Raw genomic sequence first — 12016 nt, 5'->3', positions numbered from 1 at the left:
TAACATAAGATAGGAACGCTCAGGAATGCTGTTTGGCTTTGCTGGGTCTTCCTTTGTACATGGGCTTTATTCCTGGTGGTGGTGAACAGGGGCTCCTCTCTAGTTGCAGCATGTGGACGTATTGCACTGGCCTCTCCTGTGGAGCACGGCTCTAGGGCGCGTGGGCTCAACAGTTGCAATGTCTGGGCTCTGGAGCACAGGCTCAGTACTTGGGGCACTTGGGCTTAGTTGCTCTATGGCATGTGAGATCTTCCCGGCTCAGGTGTCGAACCCGTGTCTCCTGCACTGGCAGGCAGATTCTTTACTCCTGAGCCACCAGGGAAGCCCCTGCCTGCATTGCTTTCAGTGTGATGTTTAAATGGAAACTGCTTGTTTCGATAATAGAGTTGTATCTACAGCACCAAGAAAACTACTTACTTTGGTCAATACAATCAAAATTGTTGACTCATAGGGCCCAAGGGAAAGGAGTATATGTGAAGGACAGGCTAGTGAGATGGTCTCCAAGTTTTCAGAAATATTCAATGTCATTTTTCATTGCTGTCTTTGTTATGAGTCATCCCGGTTATCTACCACTGCTTAAGCAACGATTCCCAAAATTAGGGCTTAAAATGACTTATTGTTATCATATCTCATGCTCTAGGAACCAAGAACTTGGCAAGAGCACAGCCAGATAACTCATCTTGCGTTGATAACTGGGGCCTCATCTGGGATAACATACATGTCAAGGACTGGAGCAGTTGAGGGATGAGTGAGCATCTTTTTCTCTCCAGTGCAATCTTGCAGCCTGTTGTATCATGAACTAAGGATGCCCATGAGCTAAGCAACGTTTTAAAATGTATCAATGTTTAAGAAAAAATCTGAAGAAGAATAAAGCTCCATGACGTCTGAAAGTTTTATGAGATTCAAATGTGTAGCCATAAATAAAGCTTCGTTCACACGGCAACACACACTTGTTTAAATGTTGTATACTCTGTGCAACTGTATATCCTGAAAAACAGTTACCACTTTGCCCTTTAGGGAAAAATCTGCTGCCTTTTACGGTGAATGACCTCCACACATGGCTAACGTGGGCTCAAGGCTTCAAGGGTGAGTGTTCAAGAGACAGGATGTTGAAGCTACTATTTTCCCGAAGTATCTCCTCTCGTTCCAATCTTGCCAAGGCTAGTGTGGCCTCCTTCATCTCTCTCACTTGACCTACAGCCTGTTCCCCAAAGAGGAGAGTTTTGGGAGGTAGAGGATATTTGTTGAATTATTTTTCCCTAATTCAAGGAACATGTGCGCCATTGCCCTCCAGTTGTTAAACTGATGACATCTCTTTGCCTTGGTATCAAGCTTGAGGGGGAAAAAGCTCGTTCCATCTTACTTCATCTTTAGTTTGGAAATGAGGATCCAATGGAGAAGTGGAGACTTTAGAATTAGAATTGCTCTCGGTGTTCGGACCCCCTTCTAATAAACTGGAGAGCTTTGTGTTTCTGGTCTTACCATGGGGCACATTCATGATTCACCCCATTGTTCCCAACAAGGGTAACTGACTCCTCTTTAATGGAGAAGTCGCTGACGATTACGTAAGTCCCCTCGACTCCTGCTGTGTGCCAAATCACAGAGATGGCGTTGGGGTTTTATTACCTGGTCGCCCTTTCCTGTGTTCAGAGTGGAGGATGGAGTCTCAGTGTGGTTCTAGAAAGTGCAAAGGTGACTTCCTTGGGCGGCTTTCCCAAAACACAATACTTCTCCCCAAAGAAACAAAGGTCAAAACCCCACAACTGTCTGTCCACCTGAGCCAACTGATTACATATGAAAGCGAAGTCCATTGACAGAAACACAAGTGCCCCTGGCAGGCCTGGTGGCAGATTCCTTCAGATTAGTGATTCTCAAACTCTTGAACTGGGTTATTAAATTGTCAAGTAAGAGATTAGGAAAGACGTGCTTGCAGATTTTTGAAACTCATGTTTACACATTACAGCTTATTTTGGAAACTGGACTAAAATCTCATTTGTAAAAAGTTAGCATTTTCATTTTTGCCCTTCTTGCCGCTATTGTGTTTGTTAGTTGCTCAGTCGTGTCAACTCTTTGTGACCCCCTGGACTGTAGCCCGCCAGGCTCCTCTGTCTATGGGATTCTCCAGGCAAGGATACTGGAGCGGGTTGCCAGATCCAGGGGATCTTCCCAACCCAAGAATCGAACCTGAGTCTCCCACATTGCAGGCAGATTCTTTACCATCTGAGCTACCAGGGAAACCCTTGCAACTATTAAGGTTCACTGAAAACTACATTAAACGTTTCCCAAATGGCATGATGATGGATTTAAGCCTCTAAATTAGAGCTAAAAGCAATTTGTTATTATCCTATCACATTATCTACGGAAGCTAATATGTGACAGATAATGTTATGGGTAGAAAATGATGGAGTATTGCCCTTAAGTAAAAAATAAAAGCGTGGTTAACTGAAAGCAAGTAAGTGGGAAGCTCAGGAATAGAAACAAGTTCTCTGACCCTGGGATCAACGTAGATCTCAGGCTGTGTTCTCCAAGGAACTGTCGTTTCATACACAGGACGTGGTGCCAGATGCTCACCATGCATTGCATTTAGCTCATGTTCCAGTTCAGTCAAGTAGTGTCGCCCATTTTATACCGAGAAAGCTGTGCTAAGGAAAAGTACCGTTACGTGTAGAGAGCAAAGCAGCTTTTACACAAAGTTCTCCAAACTTGGTGGCAGCTATTACGTTTTTAGGAAAGAAAGCTTACTCCAAAGTACAAGCTGTCAATATATTATGCTGTGTCTCTAACAAAATTATATATGTTAAGGTTTCCTCACATGGGAAAAATAAGCGCACATCTTCCACTTACTCATGTAATCCTCTTCTTGTTCGTGTATACCACCACGCTCTCCTTCACTGACATGAACTGCGCACTGTCCAGAAGATAGGCACTGGGCTTCCCTGGAGGGCCAGCGGCGAGATTCTGCACTTCCAATGCAGGAGACGTGGGTTCGATCCCTGGATGGGGATCTAGGGTCCCTCATGCTGTGCGGTGAGGCCAGGAAGAAAAGAATAGGTGCTGTGCCTGGCACCAGTGATTCAGTGGTGGGCAAGGTGAGCAATGGAGTTTACATCCAAGTGGGAAGCGTGGATGAAAGTCTAGGAAATAAGTGGACAAATTGAAATATCCCAATTGTTGAAAGACATTACAAAGGGAAAGATGGAGGGGCTGAAATAGAGGAGAGAAGCAGAGTTGGGGTCTTCTTTAGGAAGGATGGTTTGGGAAGGCTGTTCTGATAGTCAAGCCGTGATGTGAAAAGCAGGAGTGTAGTGGTCTATGAACGAGTTGGAAAAGAAGTTCCAGACGTGAGGCAGAATGAGAGGAGAGAGTTTATGTTAGAGTGGGAGACGCTGTTAGAACAGCAGCAGGCTCAAGGGAGAGCCGAGCCCTTTAGCGGGCTAGTAGCCAGTTCTTAAACCGCCTCAAGACGCAGAAGAATTGATGTTTTTGAACTATGTTGGTGTTGGAGAAGACTCGTGAGAGTCCCTTGGACTACAAGGAGATCAAACCAGTCAACCCCAAAGGAAATCAGTCCTGAATATTCATTGGAAGGACTGATGGTGAAGCTGAAGCTCCAATACTTTGGCCACCTGATGCGAAGAACTGACTCATTGGAAAAGACCCTGATGCTGGGAAAGATTGAGGCAGGAGGAGAAGGGGATGACAGAGGATGAGATGGCTGGATGGCATCACCAGCTTGATGGACATGAGTCTGAGCAAGCTCCAGGAGTTGGAGATGGACAGGGAGGCCTGCGTGCTGCAGCCATAGTGTCGCAAAGAGTCGGACACGACTGAGCGACTGAACTGACTGACCGAGAAGACGCAGAAAATTCCTGTTGGAAGGGTGGCATTAAGTGATTGATTGGGATGTCATAGGGTGGGTAATAGGTGGATATTTTACCCGATATGGGGTCATAAAACTGACCAGTTTAGATCCTGAGGCTCATAGAAACAGTCGCTATGGGACTTGGTCAGTTCCAGAGATTTTTTTTTTTGTCCTCTGACCTTGGTTCAGGGTTCCAGAAGAAAGATTTGGTGATCGGAAGTAGGAGGGAAGGCGTGTAGTTCAAGTTGACTGCATACTTCGTGGCCAACATAAGGGGAGAACAAACACAGAAGTGTGGAACAAACAGTCGCGGCGGGATTAAGTGTGAGACCCAGGCTGGAATTTACAGGACTTTGTGGGCTCTCCTAAGGGGTTTGGATTTTATTTGAATTGCAAACAGGACCTTTAAGCAGATTGTATGCAAGTTCCTATCACAGGCTTATTTACATTTTAGGAGATTCTCCTGCTGCCATTGTGGAGGATGGCTTTGAGCAGGGCAAGAGTGGAACCCGAGAGCTGGGTTAGGAGACCTTGCTGGTTCTCCAGGAGAGAACTGGTGTCATACCGACATGGCAATGATGCCAATGGGAGGGAGGACATGAAAGGGATGCACAGTTTAGACCCAGGATTGAGAAAACTTACTTCTGGACTGGACCTGGCCATTTGAGATGAGCACGGAAAGTGAGGCCGATCTCCAGGATCCTGGCCTGATAGGTTGTGGTGCCCTTCACTGGGGCAGGGCTGTACATGGGGTGGGAGGGTGGGATATGGGGGGACCATGGAGAGTTCAGGGTCCACACGTTATCGGTGGAGCACAGTCCTGTCATATTAGGCAATAGGAAAGGGGCACAGAGGTAAAGTCTGGGCCTCGGGTAGAATATACCGATGAAGATTTGAATCAATGGAAGTCCACGGCATTTTCGTTCACAGGAATCAATCAGACTGACTGGGAGAAAGTGTGGCGGAGGAGCAGGGCCTGCAATGTTTAGAAAGTAGGTAGAAGAGACTGGACATCAAACCCTGACAAACTGCATCATATACGTGTTTGCACTGTTTATTACTTCTGAGAGACACGAAGGTAGGTTTGATTGGAAACATTTCTTGATTCTGGGATTTTTCCATTTGAGTTGCATAGAATTATGTGAACTTGCAAATAAAATCCTTTAGCGTGGAATTTTGGAAGATTGGGTGGGGTTCAAGTGCTTACACTCAGGACTTGGGTTCAAATTTAAGTTCTGTCTCTTACAGTGTTAATAAACTAGGGGAAGTTTCTTTACTAATCTGAGCCTGAGAATGTGGTGACATATACTACCTGCCTCATACTGGTGCTCTGACCCTGTGAGAAAATTCATGTTAATGTGAGAACAGCTTTTGATGACTATATTACAACCGCTACTACTGCCGTCACTGCTATCAGTAGTGCTTGAGAAAACGTAACTAATTAAAGATGACTCTCCCCTCTTGGCTCTTTAAACATAATCTTGTTCCATAAAATTGTCCAGGTTCATGGTATTTTCCCATTTTCACTCCAGTTCATTCCCTACCGTGCTGCCTTTCTTATCTTGCTTAATTTACAATGAGTTTTTTTTTTTGCTGTGAAAATTTACTACCTTTCATAATAAAGTGAAGGTCACTCAGTTGTGTCCAACTGTTCAAGTCAAACCTGCCAGGCTCCTCTGTCCATGGAATTCTCTAAGGCAAGAATATTAAGTGGGTTACTATTCCCTTCTTCAAGGGATCTTCCCAGCCCAGGGATAACCCAGGTCTCCCACATTGTAGGCGGATTCTTTACCATCTGAGTCACCAGAGAAGTCCAGGAACACTGGAGTGGGTTGCCTATTCCTTCTCTAGGGGATTCCAGGGTCTTCTGCATTACAGGCAGATTCTTTATCAGCTGAGCCACCAGGGAAGACCCCTACATAGTAAATATACCCTCAATTCATGAAAAAAGAAATAGTGTCGAGGTTATCTGACAGGTGATAAGGGGTCACAAATGCTATGCTTCTCTATAAGACAAGTAACATTTTTTTTTAATTTAATTTTATATTGGAGTATAGTTGCTCTACAATGTTGTGTTAGATTCTGCTGAACTGCAAAGTGAATCAGCTATAAGTATACATATATCACCTCGTTTTTGAATTTCCTTCCTTTTTAGGACATCACGGAGCACTGAGTGGAGTTCCCTGTGCTGTATGGTAGGTTCTCCTTAGTTATCTAATAAATAACTTTTTACAGATGATATACCTCTGGCAGCCACAAAACCCAATGCTTGATAATCATCTGAAGAAAATAAAGATAATCCTTAAGATTTAAGCATGTCCTGAAAATTTGAAAAGTCTTAAATTCATAAAAAAAAATCAAATGCACACACGTGTGCACACATGTAAGTTTGTTCACACTTATGTCACACAGCATCTTATGTTATAGTTACTGGGCATTTGCCGCTTTCCTCCCTGGCTTGAACTCCTGTAGTGTTTAGCTGGAAAGTGTGTCAGTTGTTCAGTCATGTCTGACTCTTTGCAACCCCAGGAACTGTAGCCCACCAGGTTCCTCTGTCCATGGGATTTTCCAGGCAAGAATACTAGAGTGGGTTGCCATTCCCTTCTCCAGGGGACCTTCCTGACCCAGGCATTGACCCTGGGTCTCCTGCATTGCTGGCAGCTTCTTTACCATCTGAGCTGCCAGGGAAGCCCCAACTCCTATAGGGCGTGGATAAGATCTTCCTCACTTTTATTTGCACTGTACTTGACACATAGCAGTATTTTTTATTTTCCAACATTCTCTTGTTTCTACTTCCAAGTTCTCCTGGACATTTTTTTCCCTTATCTAAACCTAAGGTATTTTTGGAAAAACTCTAGCTGTCCTCCCAAACTTACATGTACTCTCTTTTCCATAGTGCAGAATTGTTGCCTGCAGTTGGAGACTACATATTCCCATTGCCCTTCCCCAACCGTATCTGGCTCTGACAACATTACAAATCACGGTCAATGGAGTGGGAGCCAAAGTGTGATTTCCAGGCCAAGGCCTCAAAGCACCGTGTATGACGTATCCATGCTGTCTTTAGCCTTCTGCCACTGAACGTCAGCAACTCCAAGGCCAGGAAGTGTGAAGTAGCAAGACGGAAAGGACCTGGTCCCTGAATCACTGTGTGGGGCCGATCAACTTCCAGCCTGGGGTCACTAGATGTGAAGCATCTTGTGAGGCAGAAATAAGCTTTCACCGTGTTTAAAAAAGCCTTTATAGATCTGAGGGTCTTTTTGATCCAGCAGGAAGAATTAACCCTACCTAATGGAGTGCTAGCAGCTCAAACGGTAAAGCGTCTGTCTGCAATGCAGGAGACTTGGGTTCGATTTCTGGGTAGGAAAGATCCCCTGGAGAAGGAAATGGCAGCCCATTCTAGTATTCTTGCCTGGAAAATCCCATGGACCACGGAGCCTGGTAGGCTACTGTCCGTGGGGTCGCAAAGAATTGGACACGACTGAGCGACCCCACTTTCACTTTAATGGAGTGCTTATTACTGTTAAAAGGACATCCATCAAAACACAGCTACAACTTTTGGAAGATGATTTTGGTTTTACATGCTCTTTTGTTTCTTCCTGGATACAGAGCATAAAATGAACTTGTCTTGGTAAACAGGAAGAATAAGGGTGCCCTACTCAGCAAGCACAGATCTTCCTCCACTTGTGATGGGGTTACGTCCTGATAAGCTCACTGTAAGTTGAAAATTTCACAAGTCAAAATGCATTTCGTACTTCAAACCTACTGAACATCATAGCTTAGACTAGCCTGCCTCCGCTGTGCTCAGAACACTTGCATTCTAGCCTGCAGCTGGACAAGGTGATCTAACACAAAACTAGTTTATAGTGAGGTGTTGAACAGCTCATGTAATTGACTGAATACGTTCTGAAAGTGAAAAGCCGAATGGTTGTGAGTGGATGACTTGTTTACTTTCGTGATCTCCTGGCTGAACTGGAGCAAAGGTTGCCACAGCCCAGCCTTCAGAGAGAGTATTGTATAATGTATCGTTGGCCTGGGAAAAGATCAAAATTCAATATCTGAACTATGATTTCTAATGAGTGCATATCATTTTTGTACCATCATGAGATAAAAAAAAAATGGTCAAGTCCAACCATCATCAGTTGGGGACTGTCTATACAGCAGATATGATTCTGTGACTTTAATTCAGGTATCCTCAGGTTGTCACTCTTCTTTATTTTTCTGTAACTCAAATCTAACCTGCTACCCACTTTATACCAGGAAGGGTGGAAACTTGAATCCTCACCTCAGGGCTGCACTAAAGTCCTGAGAGTCTTAGGCCATCCAGAAACATCAGGAAAGACTTCCGTGTTTATTCATTCATTTAACAACTAACGAGAGTTCACCTCTGCCCACGCGCTGGAGGTGCAGACCTCATGGGACATTTGGTTTGGTGGTGGAGAAAGAAATTAATCAAACAATTACCCAAACAATGTGACTGTGAAGATGAAATAAACACTGGGAGGGTAATGGTAGGTTATTCGGTCTAATCAGAGATGTAAAGGAATGCTCCCCAAGATAGGGGTCCTTGGTCCTACCTGTAGGATTCAAAGAGTGTCGACAGGTGGAGAAGAGGACATTAGATGTAAAATCTCTTACCTGGGTGAAACTGTGGTAAACAGGAAGGTGTGAGCCAGTGTCTGTATCACTGGGGTGAAGAGATGGTGAAAAATTGGGTTGTAGAAGAAGCAGAAATTTGGGTCATGCAAAGCCACTGAAGGTCCTCTTAAGCATTTTTCTTTTAACCCTAAATTCTGCGAAAATATTGACAGGATGGAGGGCAGATGCCTAAGATATAATTTCATTTTGAAAAGACCCCGCTGATTACAGAGTAGAGAATGAATTGGGGAGTAGGAAATGTTGTTAAAGCAGAAACAGGCAGAGCCGTGAAGAGCTCATCTTAATTGCATCTTCACGAGGTGGTGGTCCCCTGGCCGGTGAGGTCGATGGAAGATACACTTAGGAGATCACATGGAGAGGAGTTAGTGATGGACTGGAGGAACTGAGTTTCGAGAATGACACCGAGGTTTCTATTTTCACCACAGGATGGCACGAGCCGAGGTGGGAAGCTCTAGAGCAGAAGCGCATTTAGGGGGAGAACGGTTATGAGTTTGCTGTCCCCTGTCTCGGGCAGATGACCCCCGGCGATCTGCTCGGTCAGTTTTCTGAGCCTGTCAGGCGCCTTGCTGTACTGGCTGGCTGTCCTGCCAGAGTTCTCATTATTCTGCTAGGATCGCTTGGTGGTATGTTGGGACACAGCCCTGTTCCAATCACATGGGTGAGTGGAAAACAGACAGAAGTCAGAGGAAGGGATCAACCAAGATCAGCCCGCAGGGAAAGCTGGCCCGGCTCACAAAGTCGCACCATCCACCCTTGTGTCTTTCCTTTGTCCGCAGAGAAAGCTGGCTTCTCAGAAATCATGTGTGCACTAGGAAGCACCCTGCACAACTCAGTGACCCAAGTGGCAGGTTTTCTCACCCTTCTAATTCTCAGAAGCAGCACCTGCAAGGCTTCGAGTTAGGCAGACTTGCAGCTACCTAGCTTTCAGTTCATCGGTTTGCAAGAAACACGTGGGGTTTAGGTATCCACAGCGCTGCCCTGGCTCCTCCCGAGCAACGTGCCCCAGAGGACACTTGGCGTGAAGCAGTCCAGGCGCTGGTGTTCCATGAGTGTGCTGTGCTGCAGGGCTGTGGGGAGGGCTGGACCAGAGGGCTCCTTAGGTGGCCTCAGCTGTCTCCACCACTGGGCCTTATTCAAGCAAATAAAAAGTTTTATGAAAAATTGTTCTCCAAATTAAAAAAAAATCATACAGGAGTTCATCACCCTCAAAACAGAATGTGATGAGATGTGCCTGGCTGTCCAACGGTTAAGACTCTGTGCTTCTACTGCACAGGTTCGATTCTTGGTTAAACTAAGATTCCCCAACGCTGGACAACTTGGCCAAAAAAAAAAAAAACAAAAAACAACCCAAACATGTTATATCTCACATTATCAACCTAAGGGCATCTTCAAAATCATGTCCAATTGAAACCAGCACAAAGCTTACATGTCAAATTTAAACAAATCAGAATGGAGAATGAATCTTTTAATCAATTAGTTTTTATTAGCGTATAGCTGATATACAATGTTGTGTTAGTTTTAGGTATATAGCAAAGTGATTCAAGTATGCATATGTGTGTGTGCACACGTGTGAGTGCTCGCTTGGTTGTGTCCAACTCTTTGTGCCCCTATGATTGTAGCCCACCAGGCTCCTCTGTCTATGGGATTTCCCAGGCAAGACTACCAGAGTGGTTGCTATTCTCTTCTCCAGCAGATCTTTCTGACTCAAGGATCAAACCCCTATCTTTTTGTGTATCCGATATTGGCAGGGAGATTCTTTACCACTGTGCCACCTGGGAAGACTATAAATATACAACTAGATATATATTCTTTATCAGATTCTTTTCCCCTGCAGGTTATTACAATATACTGAGTACAATTTCCTGTGGTAGTCCTTGTTGTTTTGTTCTATAAGTGTTTTACAAGTTGGCCAAAGCAATATGCAATGTCTTTGTGATGCCAAGGGCATGTTTAAGTTGAGACTTCCAGGAGACTGAAGCTCTAGGGCACAGTACATGAAATGTGCACCTTCTCTGACATTCTTGGCCTTGGTTCTATGTAATTTAGCTTCACGGGGTCCAGTCCATCGCCACTCTAATACTGTTTCCCTTGTGATTCTGTGTAACAAGCTTGGAACACTAGCATGTCCATATTTTTGACATTTTGAGATTTACTGTGAACTTTTTGATGGGACTTTTTTTTTTAATCGTTGATTATTTATGTGGACTAATTTAATGCTGGGTTCAGAAACTTGAACTTGTGTTTTTGTGACATTTATAGCATTGTCTGCTGATGCGTTTTTTGATACTATCGTCCTGCTCCACAGGGCTGTCAAACCACTCTGTGGTTAAAATATGGATTTTTAAAAAAATTTTCCATCTTATGTTGGAGTATAGTTGATTCATAATGTTGTGTTAATTTCAAGTGATTCAGTCAATTTCACATTAATTCAGTTAATTCAAGTTAATTTCAATAATTTCAAGTGATTCATACAAGTATCCATTCTTTTTCAAATTCTTTTCCCCTGTAAGTATTACAGAATATTGAGCCAAATTCCTTGTGCTATGCAGGAGGTACTTGTTGGTAATCTATTTTAAATGCAGCATGAACTTCTAGAATTTTTTTTTATGAAAATGTAAGTAAAATGCAGATGACTATTTAACAATATTTTCCAACTATAAGAGCTACTAAGCTATTAAGCTGGTGATAAGGAGTTTGAGCATGGTATGACACGCGATGGGAAAAGTCCCACAAAGGAAAACCCGTGGACACCGGGGAGCAGGACCCCAGCTGTGCAGACACGGTATGAAGGGGTCGCCAGTGGCAGCTCAGATGGAGTCAAGTGTGGAGCGTCTTTTAGTTTTTTATTTTCTATCTTGTTGAACAAGTCACGACACTTAGGGTTGTGAAAACTGTGTGTTAGTCACTCAGTGGTGTCCGACTCTTTGTGACTCCACTAGGCTCCTCCATAGGATTCTCCAGGCAAGAATACTGGGGTGGGTTGCCATTTCCTTCTCGCGGGGATCTTCCTGACCCAGGGATGGAACCCGAGTCTCCTGGTTTGCAGGCACTCTTTACTGTCTGAGCCTCCGGGAAACTAAATCAGTCGAGTGACCGTTCAGTAGAAGGCTTAGAGTGAACATGTTAGGTTACAGTTGAGGCATACACAGTAGAGTGTGCAGAGTCCTCTCTTTTACACCAACATGATTCCAACATTCTATTGCTTATAGCATTTGGAAGCCAATTCGTCTCATATTATGCATCTAGTTAGGTAATTGGAATAGCCCAGAAAAGGAAGTCATCCATTGCCAGGAGCCGGTGCAGTAAGAGATGGAGACAGAGAGACAGACAGACAGACACACAGATAGAGAGAGAGAAATAGCATCCTGGAGCCTTGAAAGGAACCAACCAGTGTTAAACGTGGCTTGTCCTCAGTCATCTTGCTGAAGCAGAGCACTCACACCCAGGCTCAGACCTTACAGAATAAGGGATCCATAGACCAACTGGCCAGAGTGGAAT

This window comes from Oryx dammah, unplaced genomic scaffold, assembly GCF_014754425.2.
Source record: "Oryx dammah isolate SB20612 unplaced genomic scaffold, SCBI_Odam_1.1 HiC_scaffold_21, whole genome shotgun sequence".
NCBI classification, from domain to species: domain Eukaryota; kingdom Metazoa; phylum Chordata; class Mammalia; order Artiodactyla; family Bovidae; genus Oryx; species Oryx dammah.
Note: the sequence above shows the minus strand (reverse complement) of the source record.